This window comes from Trichosurus vulpecula, chromosome 1 (genome assembly GCF_011100635.1).
Source record: "Trichosurus vulpecula isolate mTriVul1 chromosome 1, mTriVul1.pri, whole genome shotgun sequence".
Lineage (NCBI taxonomy): Eukaryota > Metazoa > Chordata > Mammalia > Diprotodontia > Phalangeridae > Trichosurus > Trichosurus vulpecula.
The window spans coordinates 36,800,496-36,812,862 of NC_050573.1; the positions used below are offsets into that span (position 1 = coordinate 36,800,496).

Sequence of the window (12,367 nt, forward strand, 5' to 3'; positions counted from 1 at the left end):
GCCTGGGGCTTAGTACCTAATAAGACTCAATCAAAGACACTGAATTAATCAAAGGAAACAAAGGCCAGACTCTTCAAGGGCACTGTTGAATAAGTGCTAAGAGCCCATCGTGATCCCCAACACAGTGACCTTGGGCAAGTCACTTAACCCTAATTGCCCTGCCTTCCCCCCTCAAAAAAAAAGAAATAAAAAAATTAGAGTGAAGATGACTTGGGGGGTTGGGGAGGAAGAAGGGGCAATTTCTTCATCTGAGACCAGAGAGAACGAGATACAGTAGAGGAACATGTCTGAATGATACTAGATGAGGAGGAGGGAAAAAGAGAAGTTCTCAGTGACTGATCTTAATTTTTTTGGTGAAGTATGAATTAAGATCCTCAGCTGAGAGAGTGGAAGAAGGGGTAATAGGGAAGGCATATGAGAGACATGAAGAATGGAAGAGTGAATCAATTAGGGAGGAACAAAATATGTGCCCAGCTGTTGTGAAGGTTCAGTTCCATGGACTGATATACCTCACTGAAAAATACTTTTCTACTTGACATTATTTAAAAACTTAAAACTGGGGGGGGAACCCCAAAAGCTTAAATTGTGCATGACATACTACAGACTGAAAACTGTCTCCAGAGCTCCAAACTCTGTGGCACAAAGTATCAATGCCCACAAAGGGAGAGGGATTGGGCATCTGAATTCTAAAAAGAATATGGAATCAGTCTGCCAGAATGTAATTGTCAGCAACAAAGAACTTCTTTGAACAGCCCAGTTTAAATGAGAACTTATGCTCCAACTATTAAGATAAGCAGAAAGGAACCTCAATTCCTTACAGTTGTTCAGCAGAAAAAAAATTTACATGACCCTGTAAATACAAAGTGAAAGATAAAAGCCATTTTGCCCTTGCTTTCCAAAAGGCTCTGCAAAATCCCTGGAACTTTAAGTGTATTCCACATACAGTTGGCTTGGGAAAACATCTTAATGGAAGAGGAATTACTAGGTATGATCCATGCTTCCCACAAAGAGTTCATCCAATAACTTGATAATAGAAAACCATACTACTTAGCAAAAAGTAGTACATTTCTAAATATAGTCCTATAAATTATTAGAGTAGAAAGGGGTTTTAAAGGTCTTCTGGTCCAAAACTCATTTTACAAGTGAAGAAACTAAGGCCCAGAGAAGTTAAGTGATTTCACTAAGGTCACAGAGCTTGTTGGTGGCAAAGCCAGGACTGTAGCTCAGGTCACCTGTTCCCACAGATGCTACAAGATGTTGAGTGCTTTTTGTACCCCACAATACTATTTTATTAAAGAGTCTGAATTCTTACATATGAAGAATACACAAATTTGAGTAAAAGTATTAAAACCAAACCCTTTATTACAAAGGGACATCAGTCACTGAAACAGAAACTACAGGAAGGAAGGAGATGAGATTTTCTTTGTCAGGGTATGGAATCTTCCTTTACCAAAGTATCTCATTCAATCCCATTCAAGGCTTTAAACACCTCAGGCAGGCAGAAAAATACAGACTTGCCCAGGAACACAGTATCATTATGCATCAAAGGTAAGACTTGAATGCAAGTCTTTCTAACTCCAACCTCAAGACTCTATTACATCTAATAGAAAAAATTTAAAGTTCTACTTGTAACCATCTCCCACCATACATATGATTTTAAACCAAAAGCATTTATTTCTTTTCTAAAAAGATACCAGAAGAAGAATGATTATAAAATATAGCAAGAGTAACAAACATAAGATGCGATGACATTAAAGCTGTCTTATACAGCACTTTACACCTGACTTACTATCTGCAACAAGGTATCATGATACATTAGACATTGTGCTAGGTGCCCATGGAGGTGGAAACAGGGACATTCAGCAAGAGACTGGCTCTGTTTGATGAGGGACAGCGAAGTGTTGAGGTTAACACCAAGGTTGTGAATCTGAGAGATTGGAAGAACAGTGGTATCTTTAGCCTCTAAGGCCTTTGTCACCTACAAAATAAATATCTGTTACCAAGAACAAACCAAGACTCAAAGAAATGGCCAAATTCAATGGCCTTTTCTCAACTCTAATCCATCTTGACTTTCTTAAAGAATCTGATACTATTGATCATGCCCTCCCTTGAAACTCTTGGTTTTCACAACTCTGCTGTGGTCTACTTTGATAGCTTCTCTTCTTCTCCCCCCACCCAAGTGTTGGTGTTTCCCAAAGCTCTGACCATTCTTTCTTTTTATCTCTTTACACTCTCCCATCACTGTATTTCATCCACTCCCACCACTACAACAATCATCAAATCTACAACAGCTCCCTCCCTCTCTCCCAAATTCTAGTTCCCTATTTCCATCTACCACCCAAACACCACCATTTCATATAAACCACACCACCATCCTGGGCACACAACCTTGAAACCTTTTCACTTCCACAACTCACTATTTTCAAAGTACCCTCAACTCTACCTAAACAATATCTGACCATTCCTTTTTTTTAAACTTGAATTTTCATGATGATTTACTTCCTAACACTTGGATTTTTATGATAGTCTTCTTCATAACTGTAGTATTGCTGCCTGCCTCTGGTTTCTCCCCATTCCAATTTCCCTAATATATATCTAGAAGCCAGATTTATTAACTTCCTCAAGTCCAAGTCTAAATATGTCACTCCTTTGCACAAAGGTCTTCAAATTCTCCCATGATCCACCAAATGAAATCTAACCTCTTAGCATGATTATTCAAAGCTCTCCATCTTCTACCCCCAACTCAGTTTCCAGCTTTATCATCTACTACTGCCCCCTTCCCTAAGACTTGAGACAAACTGAACTCTCCTTAGAGATCCACCAACACAAATCACGCTTTCTCCTACCTCCAGCCTTTGCTCACACTATTCCTTCTGCCTGGTATGCAGCTCTCTCCCCTTCTCTGTCTAGTAAGGTGTTCCTTTCTCATCCTTCAAGGCCCAAGCCAAATGCTAGTTCCCTCAATGTTATCCCAGATCGGTACAGCCAAAGAACACCAATGAACCCCCCAGGGGGTTTTGTTTATACCTATCTAATAATGTTTCACACATTTTACATCTTTTTGTCCTCTAACAGCTAGCAGTGTCTTATACATATTAGATACTCTATAAACATCTGTTGAATTAATTTGTACATGTGATATTTCTATCACAATGGCAATAAGTTATTAAAAACCTAGCATTCACACGCACAAAAAACCTAGGAGAAACTCTTGGGCAGAAAAGAAGATACACTTAGTATAACTTAAAATAAGGACCTAAAGTGCACAAATGTTGAAAATCTAATTTCATTTCCAATTCTGCCCATTTACATTCTAAGGATCCTACTTCAGAAGACATTTAACAAGGAGAGGATCCATGAATGTAGTATACTACTTTTTTTCCCCTAACAATGAATGAAGATTTTATAATATCTTGTTTTCCTGACAGTCAAAAAAATCCCCAAAGAATTTCTTCATAATATTTACAGAGAAGGTTAAGATTCTAAAAACCATTCTAAAGGATCAATGCTATTACAAAATTTTAAATTATCTGACTAGAAAAAATGTTTTGAGAAGGAAAAGTAACCGATGGGAACTGTATGATTATCCAGATAAACTCAAACATGAAAGAAAACCAAGATCTACCTAAATTATTCCCGAACTTAAATATAAGGGCTAAGGAAAACTGGAATACATTAAAACCAACACATACACACACACACACCCCATAACCTGACAACCAGATATTCCCTTCCTCTAAAAATACAAAAAAACTTGTCTTCAATTACATTCTTTTTTAGCACCAGATTTCCAGCCCAACCAGCCAAGTAACTCATCCTAGCTGCTAAAAGGGATTAAGAGTAGAAGGAAATTAACATGAATGTGATTAACATTAATGTGATGTAAACCACAGAGAACTTTTTAAATAGCAAGTGCATAAAGAAGGAACCTTAATGAAAAGGTTTTTCTTTCACATAGGCTGTAACTCTCAGGGATGCTGTCAAATGTATTCTACTGCCTAGAAAGGGAAAGTTTGAACAGGTTCTTGGCTGACAGTTATTACAAAACATAACATTTCTACATACAAATCCAGTGGGGGGGGGGGGTAGACAGGAAGGAGAAGGGAAACATTTAATGGGAAAATGTTCCCAAGTATCCTTAATACCTCTTAGCTTTTCTGAGAAAAAAAAATTATCCATCAAATCAGTAGCATGCAGCAAGAACAGACCTGAGAAAAGAGGGAGTTAAACCAACAAAGTGACATTTATTTTATTCATCATTCTTAAACTTTAGACAATTTGCACAGTCTAAGCATCTGGATCCTTTAGAGCAAAATCTTCAAAGAAAAGGAAGGCCTTGGCAATGATGAGTAAAAAAGGGGCAGATGGCTAAACAGAACTGAAAAGTTCTTTACTTTCTATTCCAGGTTACACTTGAGATAAACTAACAAAGGATAATGCAGAATTAATTTAATCCAAGCCTAAATGGAATTAGTTTTCATGCTTATAAGCTGTACTTTGGCCACTTTGAACAATATTTTCATCAGGATTCCTGAGACTTGATAAATGATGCAATATTCCCCAGGGAAACAATACGTGGATATATTGCTTCTCTCCCTGAAGGAACTCAGGAAGATGGTTCCAGTCAAGGTAGGGATTCATAAATGAATGCCTTCAGACTCAGGTTCAGCACAAAAATTTAATAAAAATAAGACCACCCACTGTCCCAGTGCCTTCAGCATTAGTGGGATGGGTCCTTCTGGAACTGCCATCTGGAGATGATTAAAAAAACAAGGTCTTCACTAATTATGGCCAAGATTCCTTGGTACTTCATGCCAGGGCAAGGATATCAACCCAGATGGCCTAACCAATTCAAGCTTGGATAATTACAGACTTTCCAAACTAAAAAATGCTTTCCTCTAATTCAGTGACTCAAATTTGAAGTACTCTTCTGAGATTCCTATTGTTGTTATTGTTCAGCCATGTCTGACTCTTCCTGACCCTGCAGCCCATACTGGCCATAGGGTTTTCTTGGCAAAGATACTGCAATGGTTTGCCATTTTCTCCTCCAGTGGATTAAGGCAAACAGAGGTAAGTGACTTGCCCAGGATCACACAGCTAGTAAGTGCCTGAGGCCATATTTGAACTTGGGTTTTCTAACTCCAAACCCAGCACTCTATCCACTGAGCCACCTCACTGCCTTCTTGAGATTTGTGTAAGGTACCACTAATACATATTCTCCTTGAAAGCACACCAGAATTCAGGGCTTCTGATTCACAGCTTTAAAAGTTCACCTTAATGAAGAAAACCCTACTTTTAAGAGTTTAAACATATGAATTATAAAACTGCCTAAATATATAAAGAAATTGATAGTTAGAAATAATCTCACTTTAATACATCACCTTAAGGTTTAAAAATCTCTTATCTACAACAATCTTACAAAGCAGGTAATGGACCTTACAGATGAGGAAAAAAAAAAACACTAACTCAGTGAAGTTGAGTCTTTTCCCTCTGATTACACATAGAGATCTGAAATATCAGAGCCAAAACTCAAGCCCAGGTCCCATGATTCCCAAGTCCAGTGCCCTTCCCACTCACTGCCCCATGCTGCTTGCTTCCTATTACTGACTAGGATATATAGTTTCATACCAAATGTTAATTTGTAGGTATGTGCCTCAAGGTAAAGAAGAAAAAGTTCTCTCAGTCAACAAGTGAGAGGAGAACTTTAATAAAGTACATGTAACCAAATTACATTTACAAGGATTTACAAGGGTGGAGGCAAAGATCCTGATGCATACAAATGGGAACTTGATTAACAAGTCTCAAGCACTCACTACCTTAGTCAACCCATTTTCTGATACTTTCTCCTAATAAAATCTGAAACTCTCATGACTAGACTTTACCTATTCAACAGCATTAGTATAACTGAAAATCTTTCACTCTATTTCTAAGGAAACCAATAAAAGCCTGCTGCCCACTAAAAATCTCTCAGTCTCTCCCATTCTTTACAAAGAGTCTAATGACTAAGGGGGTCCAAGATGATCCCCATCCCTAAGACAAAGGGAAGACTGCCAGTAGACTCCCCTTAAATGTAAGTTAATTTGCCTAGATGAGTCCCATTTACATCTAAAGTCCCATCTAGGCCATCAGAGTAAAGAATGGGTAGGTAGGACAATGAGTGAAGAAACTTTGGACTGTTTCCTCCAGTTAGGGAAACATGCAGATTCCACAAACACATAGCCTGAAAGAAAAAAGAAGACTATAAGCTTTTTAAAAAATTTTGGGGGGTGGAGGTGGGGGAGAAGGAGATTGATTTAATTGATATAATTCTAGCTCAGTGAGGTTAAGTGAGGTTGATATAATTCATAGAATTGTCAGAGCTGAAAGGGACCTTATTGATCAATTAGTCCAACTCCCCTTATTTTAAACTGGACCCTAGAGAAATTAAGTGACTTGCCCATAATCAAGCAGTGTGACCTTACCGGAGCCAGATTTCCCGAACTACTTAAACAGCGGTCAACTACATTTTCATTAAGTCATTAAAAAAAAACAGCTTGAAAAAGGGCATCAGACAAGAAGAAAGCCAAGAATATAGCCTAGTCCCTAGTAGACTTATTTATATAGAGTCAGAAGACTCAACTTCCTAAGTTCAAATCTGGCTTCAGACACTTACTAGTTGTGTGTTACCCTGGGCAAATGACTTAACCCTGTTTGCCTCAGTTTCCTTATCTGTAAAATAAGCTAGAGAAACAAATGACAAACCACTCTAGTAAATTTGCCAATAAAACCCTAAATGAGGTAACAAAGAGTTGGACATGACAGAACAACAAAAAAGCCCTTTGTGACATTGAAATTTTTCATAGAATCAAAGATTTTGAGCTGGAAGAATCCTAGAAAGTTGTCTAGTGAACATCTCTCCTTTATTTTACAAATAAAGACACTAAGATCCAGAGGGGTTGGATGATTTACACACGGTCACACAACATATAAACAGCAAAGTCAGGGTTCAAATCTACATCCTCTGATTGCAATCCAACTCTTATGCCACTATAATACCCTGCCTAGACTTTTGTTGTCATTCTACAATAAATTCTCCTTTTCTAGAAGTGTTAAAGCAGAGCAAGTAGACCTTTATCAAGGCATTGAAATTAAATGGGTTTCTGAGATCCCGTCCAATTCTAAAATTCTATGACCTATTTCCCTAGTCAGTGATTTTTTTCTGCAATTCTCAAAAACCCACTTACTAAACAAGGGAAGGAAGTACCTATACTGCAAAAATCACAGATCCTTGAAGTAATGTATAATAGCAAAGGCTTTTAAAATAGCCTGAGGAGTACTAGGTACTATTTTTTTAATGCCTGAGACAGGAATGAATTTGTGTCCTTCCGCAAAGGGAAGCCAAGGGAAGGTGCGAGCAGGCTAAACCTAAAGGTGGTGAATTTACTGATGAGGGGTGGGGGGAGAGAGAATGAGCTAAAAGGTACACTAAAAGGCACCACAGTTCCCATGATAAATTTAAAAATAAATAACTTTAAAATAAAATCACTATTCAAAAAAGGGAGAGCTGAAGTTGGTTGCAATGGAAACAATGAGGGACAAAATTGTTACTCATTTTTTACACTGCTTATGTTTTATAACCAATAGTAAGCCCACTTTTCAACCAATTAAAATTTACTAAATGACTACCATGACCCAGCCACTGGACTAGATGCTGAAGTGATACCAGGTGGTAGAAGACGAGATTCTCCCCACCTCTCCAATCAAATAGATCACAGTCTACTTTGAGAAAACAGGCAAATACACATGAAAGGATAGCAATACCAGAATACAAACACACCAAATGAACGAAATTTCAGTGGTTCATCTTTAAATCCCTATTCACTTCCTATAAGAGAAAAAAAGGGGAAAAGCGGAGGGGAGGGCAGCTGTTTTTGTTTTTTTTTTAATCACCCTGGGGCCGGGGAAGTTAGCCAATTGCTAACGAGGCTAAAAGCTGTTTGACAGCAATCACCACCGCACATAGCCCATTAAAAAAAAGTGCTCAAAATCTGTTGAAGGAACTGCAGTTTATCCCTCGGTCAGATTTCCTGCTCCAAGTTCCACTGTCTTTTCCTACCTCGGTGAACCGGGCTGAACAACCTAGAAAGAAACCCGACCCTTCTCTTGAGCCAGCAAAATTAAGTCCTTAACAATCACTTCCTCCCCTTTGGGCCCGAGCTGAACTCCTTTAGTTTTCCAAAGCCAAAGCAACCGGGGTCAAAAGGTACCAAAAAGCCTCAAAATCTCAGAGCCTTTACCTAAAGATTTGGGGGGGGGGGGGCGGCGAACCACCGAGGAAAACGAGGTTCGCAGGCTTAGAAACCTTCGCAGAATTTGCTCCTCTGCTTCCCTCCCCCAACAAGAGCGCAAACCCAAGTTGTGATTCTTGGAGAACACAGCGGTTCCTGGCATCTGCTGTTTCATTCCTACACTCCGGAGAGGTGGCCTAAGGAGGCTGGATCAGGGCCAGAAGAAGGGGGGAGGGATGCACATACCAGCCACATAACAGGTCACTCCGAGTTTACTCCCAAAACAAAGTCAGGTGGGTTGGGTTTTTTTGGGGGGGCGGGGGGGATGCTCAGACTCACATTTTAAAATAACGTCTGAACCACTGTCATCAGCGTCTCCCCGCCGGTGCCCCGTGAAGGGGGAAGGTTCACACATTACTGGGCACCCGAGCTATTTTCGAGAATCAGAAAAACGAGAAGTGACCCGAGGCCCCGAGGTCAGCCGGCCCGAGCCCCCGCCCCAGGCCCACAAAAGCCGCGGACGCTCGGGAAGGGGGGGCACCGGCTCAAGGCCACGGCCGCCGCCGCAGCCAAGGAGCTGAGTAATCCTCAGGTGACTCGGGCCCGGCCCGGCCCGCCCCGAGGGGCCGCGGGGTCAACAGCCCGCCGGGGCCCCGGGCCAAGCCCGGCCCGTCTCCCACACCTGCCCCCCACGGGTCACCCAGCGGAGCCGAGCCGGGGGAGGCCCTGAGCCCGCCCGCAGCCGCCCCGCAGCCCGCCCGCCTCCATCTTGAGGCGGCAGCGGAGGGAGGGGGACGAGGCCCCGGCCCCGGACTGACAAGACGGCGCCGGGAGCCAGGGGGCCAGGCCGGGGCCCGCGGCGGCGGCCTCGCCCGGAGGCCCGAGAAGGGGAAGGGACGACGGCGGGGAGGAGGAAGAGGAGGAGGAGGGAGGAGGAAGGAAGGAGGAAGGAGGCCGCGGAGCCGCCGCCGGCTCACCGGGACTGGACGCGCCGGCTCGACACGGGTCCTCGCCGCCAACGCCGCCGCCACCTGTCGGGCCGAGCTCCTCTCCAGCAGCCGCAGCCGCCGTGCCTCCCTCCCCAGACTCAGGCGCCGCCTCAGCCGCCGGCCGCTCGCTCCCTCGCTCGCTCAGTCAGTCAGTCAGTCACTGCAGCAGCAGCCGAGGCGCAGCCGCCTCCTCCTCGCGCCTCCAGCGAAGTCTCAGCTCCGGCGGGGCGGGGGACCGAGGAACGCGAGCGTGACGTGAGGCCCCGCCCCTCTTAAAGGGGCCGCGGCCGCTCTCGGAGCTCCAGCCCTCCCTGCCGCCGGGCTGGGCGCGTGGCTGCCGGGTGTGCGTCCGTCTGTCTTTGTGTGGGCGTCTGTGTATCTGTGTGCTTAGCTGGCTGGCTGGCTGTGTGTCTGTGAATCTGTCTGGCCGTGGGTCTGTATCTGTGTTTGGGCGTGTGGCTGTGTCTGAGCAGCTCTGTGTGTGTCTGTGTGTCCGGGCATCCTGTGTCGATGTGTCTGTCTTTGTGTGGGTTTCTGGGCATCGGTGTCTGTGCTTGTGTATCTGTCTGGTTGGCTGTCTGGCTAGCTGTGTATGTGTATTCCTGTATATCTGTATGGCTGTGTGTCTATATGCAGCTGTGGTTGTGGCTGTGCATCTGTGCATGTCTGTCAACATCTATGTGTCCGGGCATCCTGTGTCAATGTGTCTGTCTTTGTGTGGGTGTCTGGGTATCAGTGTCTGTGCTTGTGTATCTGTATAGGTCGGCTGTCTGGCTAGCTGTGTATGTGTGTGCCTGTGGATCTCTGTATGGCTGTGTGTCTATATGCAGCTGTGGTTGTGGCTGTGCATCTGTGCATGTCTGTCAACATCTATGTGTCTGGGCAGCCTGTGTCAATGTGTCTGTCTTTGTGTGGGTGTCTGGGTATCAGTGTCTGTGCTTGTGTATCTGTATAGTCGGCTGTCTGGCTAGCTGTGTATGTGTGTGCCTGTGGATCTCTGTCTGGCTGTGTGTCTATATGCAGCTGTGGTTGTGGCTGTGCATCTGTGCATGTCTGTCAACATCTATGTGTCTGGGCAGCCTGTGTCAATGTGTCTGTCTTTGTGTGGGTGTCTGGGTATCAGTGTCTGTGCTTGTGTATCTGTATAGTCGGCTGTCTGGCTAGCTGTGTATGTGTGTGCCTGTGGATCTCTGTCTGGCTGTGTGTCTATATGCAGCTGTGGTTGTGGCTGTGCATCTGTGCATGTCTGTCAACATCTATGTGTCTGGGCAGCCTGTGTCAATGTGTCTGTCTTTGTGTGGGTGTCTGGGTATCAGTGTCTGTGCTTGTGTATCTGTATAGTCGGCTGTCTGGCTAGCTGTGTATGTGTGTGCCTGTGGATCTCTGTCTGGCTGTGTGTCTATATGCAGCTGTGGTTGTGGCTGTGCATCTGTGCATGTCTGTCTATGTCTGTGTCTGGGTAGCCTATGTCAATGTATCTGTCTTTGTGTGGGTGTCTGGGTATCAGTGTCTGTGCTTGTGTATCTGTATGGTTGGCTGTCTGGCTAGCTGTGTATGTGTGTGGCTGTATATCTGTCTGACTGTGTGTCTATATGTGGCTGTGTTTGTGGCTGTGCATCTGTGCATGTCTGTTTATGTCTGTGTCTGGGTAGCCTGTGTCAATGTGTCTGTCTTTGTGTGGGTGTCTGGGTATCAGTGTCTGTGTTTGTGTATCTGTATCTGGTTGGCTGAGTCTGTCTGGTTGTGTATGTATGTGCCTGTGGATCTCTGTCTGGCTGTGTGTCTATATGCAGCTGTGGTTGTAGATGAGCACCTGTGTCTGTGTGTATATGTGTCTGTCTTTCTGTCTGTGAATCTTTGTCTGTGTCTCTTTCCTTCCCTCCCACCAGCCAACCAGACAGGCTTCTTCTTTTTCTGCCTTGTCCTTGCTACCTCCCTTCTGATCCCCGCCCCCCTTCCTCCCTCCTCTCTCCCAGGCACCTCACACAACCTTTCTCACTCTCTCCTCCAGCCCCTTTCTAGGTCTTGTTTTACCTGCTTCCTCAGTCTAGTTCTTGTAAGTCAATCTGGAACTACTCAGCCTCTTGTCTGTTTCTTATTTCTATCTCTGTTTCTCTCTGCTTCTATATTTGTCTCTGCGTGTCTCCTGTTTTCTTTTCTCTGTTTCTATACTTCTTTCCTCCTGTCTCTCCAAATCTATTTCTCTACTCTCTGCTTTACCTTAACTGTCTTTTCCATCTTTCATCCCTAGTGCCCTTCTCTCTCTCCTGTCTTTCTAGGTGCCTCCCTCCTGTCTCTCCAGCCCTCTTCTCTCCCTCCTTTCTCCCCAGATCCCCCTTCTGTCTCCCTAAAACCCTCCATTCTCTTCTATCTCCCCAGATCGCTTTCTCTTGATCCTCTTCAGACTCATTCCTCTTTCTCTCTCTGTCTCTCTTCCTCCCTCCCTCCCCCTCTTCTCTCTCTTTGTCTCCCACCCTCCCGCCTCTCTTTACTCTTGCTTTCTCAAGCCCCTTTCTTTCTCAGCCTTCTTTCATCTCTTTTCTTTCTAGTCCCTCTCTCTTTTTCTACATTCCCCTCCCCCATATCACTCCCCAACCCCTTCTTTCGCTCTCTCCCTTTCTTCCCTTCCCTGATTCTCCTGGGTCTTTGTTTGCACACACATATGCCATGGTTTCTATAGCAGGTAAGCTGGCCTCACCATTTCAATATATCCCTTGCAGAGCTAAAATGCTGTGCTCTGGTGGTATGATAACAGACTTTTAATGGAGGCAGAATGGGAATTTGAGTGAATCAAACTCCAAGATAACCCAGGCCTGGAGCACCAACTGAGGGGGTCTATATGATTATATCTCATATTCTTTTCCAGGGCTCTCCAACCACAGTAGGAATTAGACAAGAGGAATCACCCAGTTCAGCACTGTTAAAAGGCACTGCCCAGCCTTTCAGGCTGAGGTTGGATCATTCTTACCCTTCCGGGACCATCGGAAAGGCAGAGGAGGAGAAATCCCTTGAAACAAGCCCAGAGACTTACCCTGTTGATTTCAGAAAAGCCTCTTTTATCAGTGTCAGCCACTTGGACTGAAGCCCTGCTTAATATCCTTCCTTCCCTCT

General features: G+C 44.0%; 1 protein-coding gene across 14 annotated transcripts in view; it reads right to left on the reverse strand.

Moving 5' to 3' along the window:
• The window catches only part of CLIP1 (CAP-Gly domain containing linker protein 1), a 147,582-nt gene extending 138,080 nt beyond the window's left edge, over positions 1 to 9,502 (reverse strand). For 13 of the 14 annotated variants that reach the window (XM_036752217.1, XM_036752223.1, XM_036752213.1 and 10 more), the window contains exon 1: positions 9,245 to 9,502. The gene's annotated coding sequence lies outside the window, so the exon portion shown is untranslated. The remainder of the gene's footprint in view (positions 1 to 9,244) is intronic. The other variant, XM_036752162.1, reaches the window with a different exon arrangement.
• Positions 9,503 to 12,367: the final 2,865 nt, after the last annotated feature.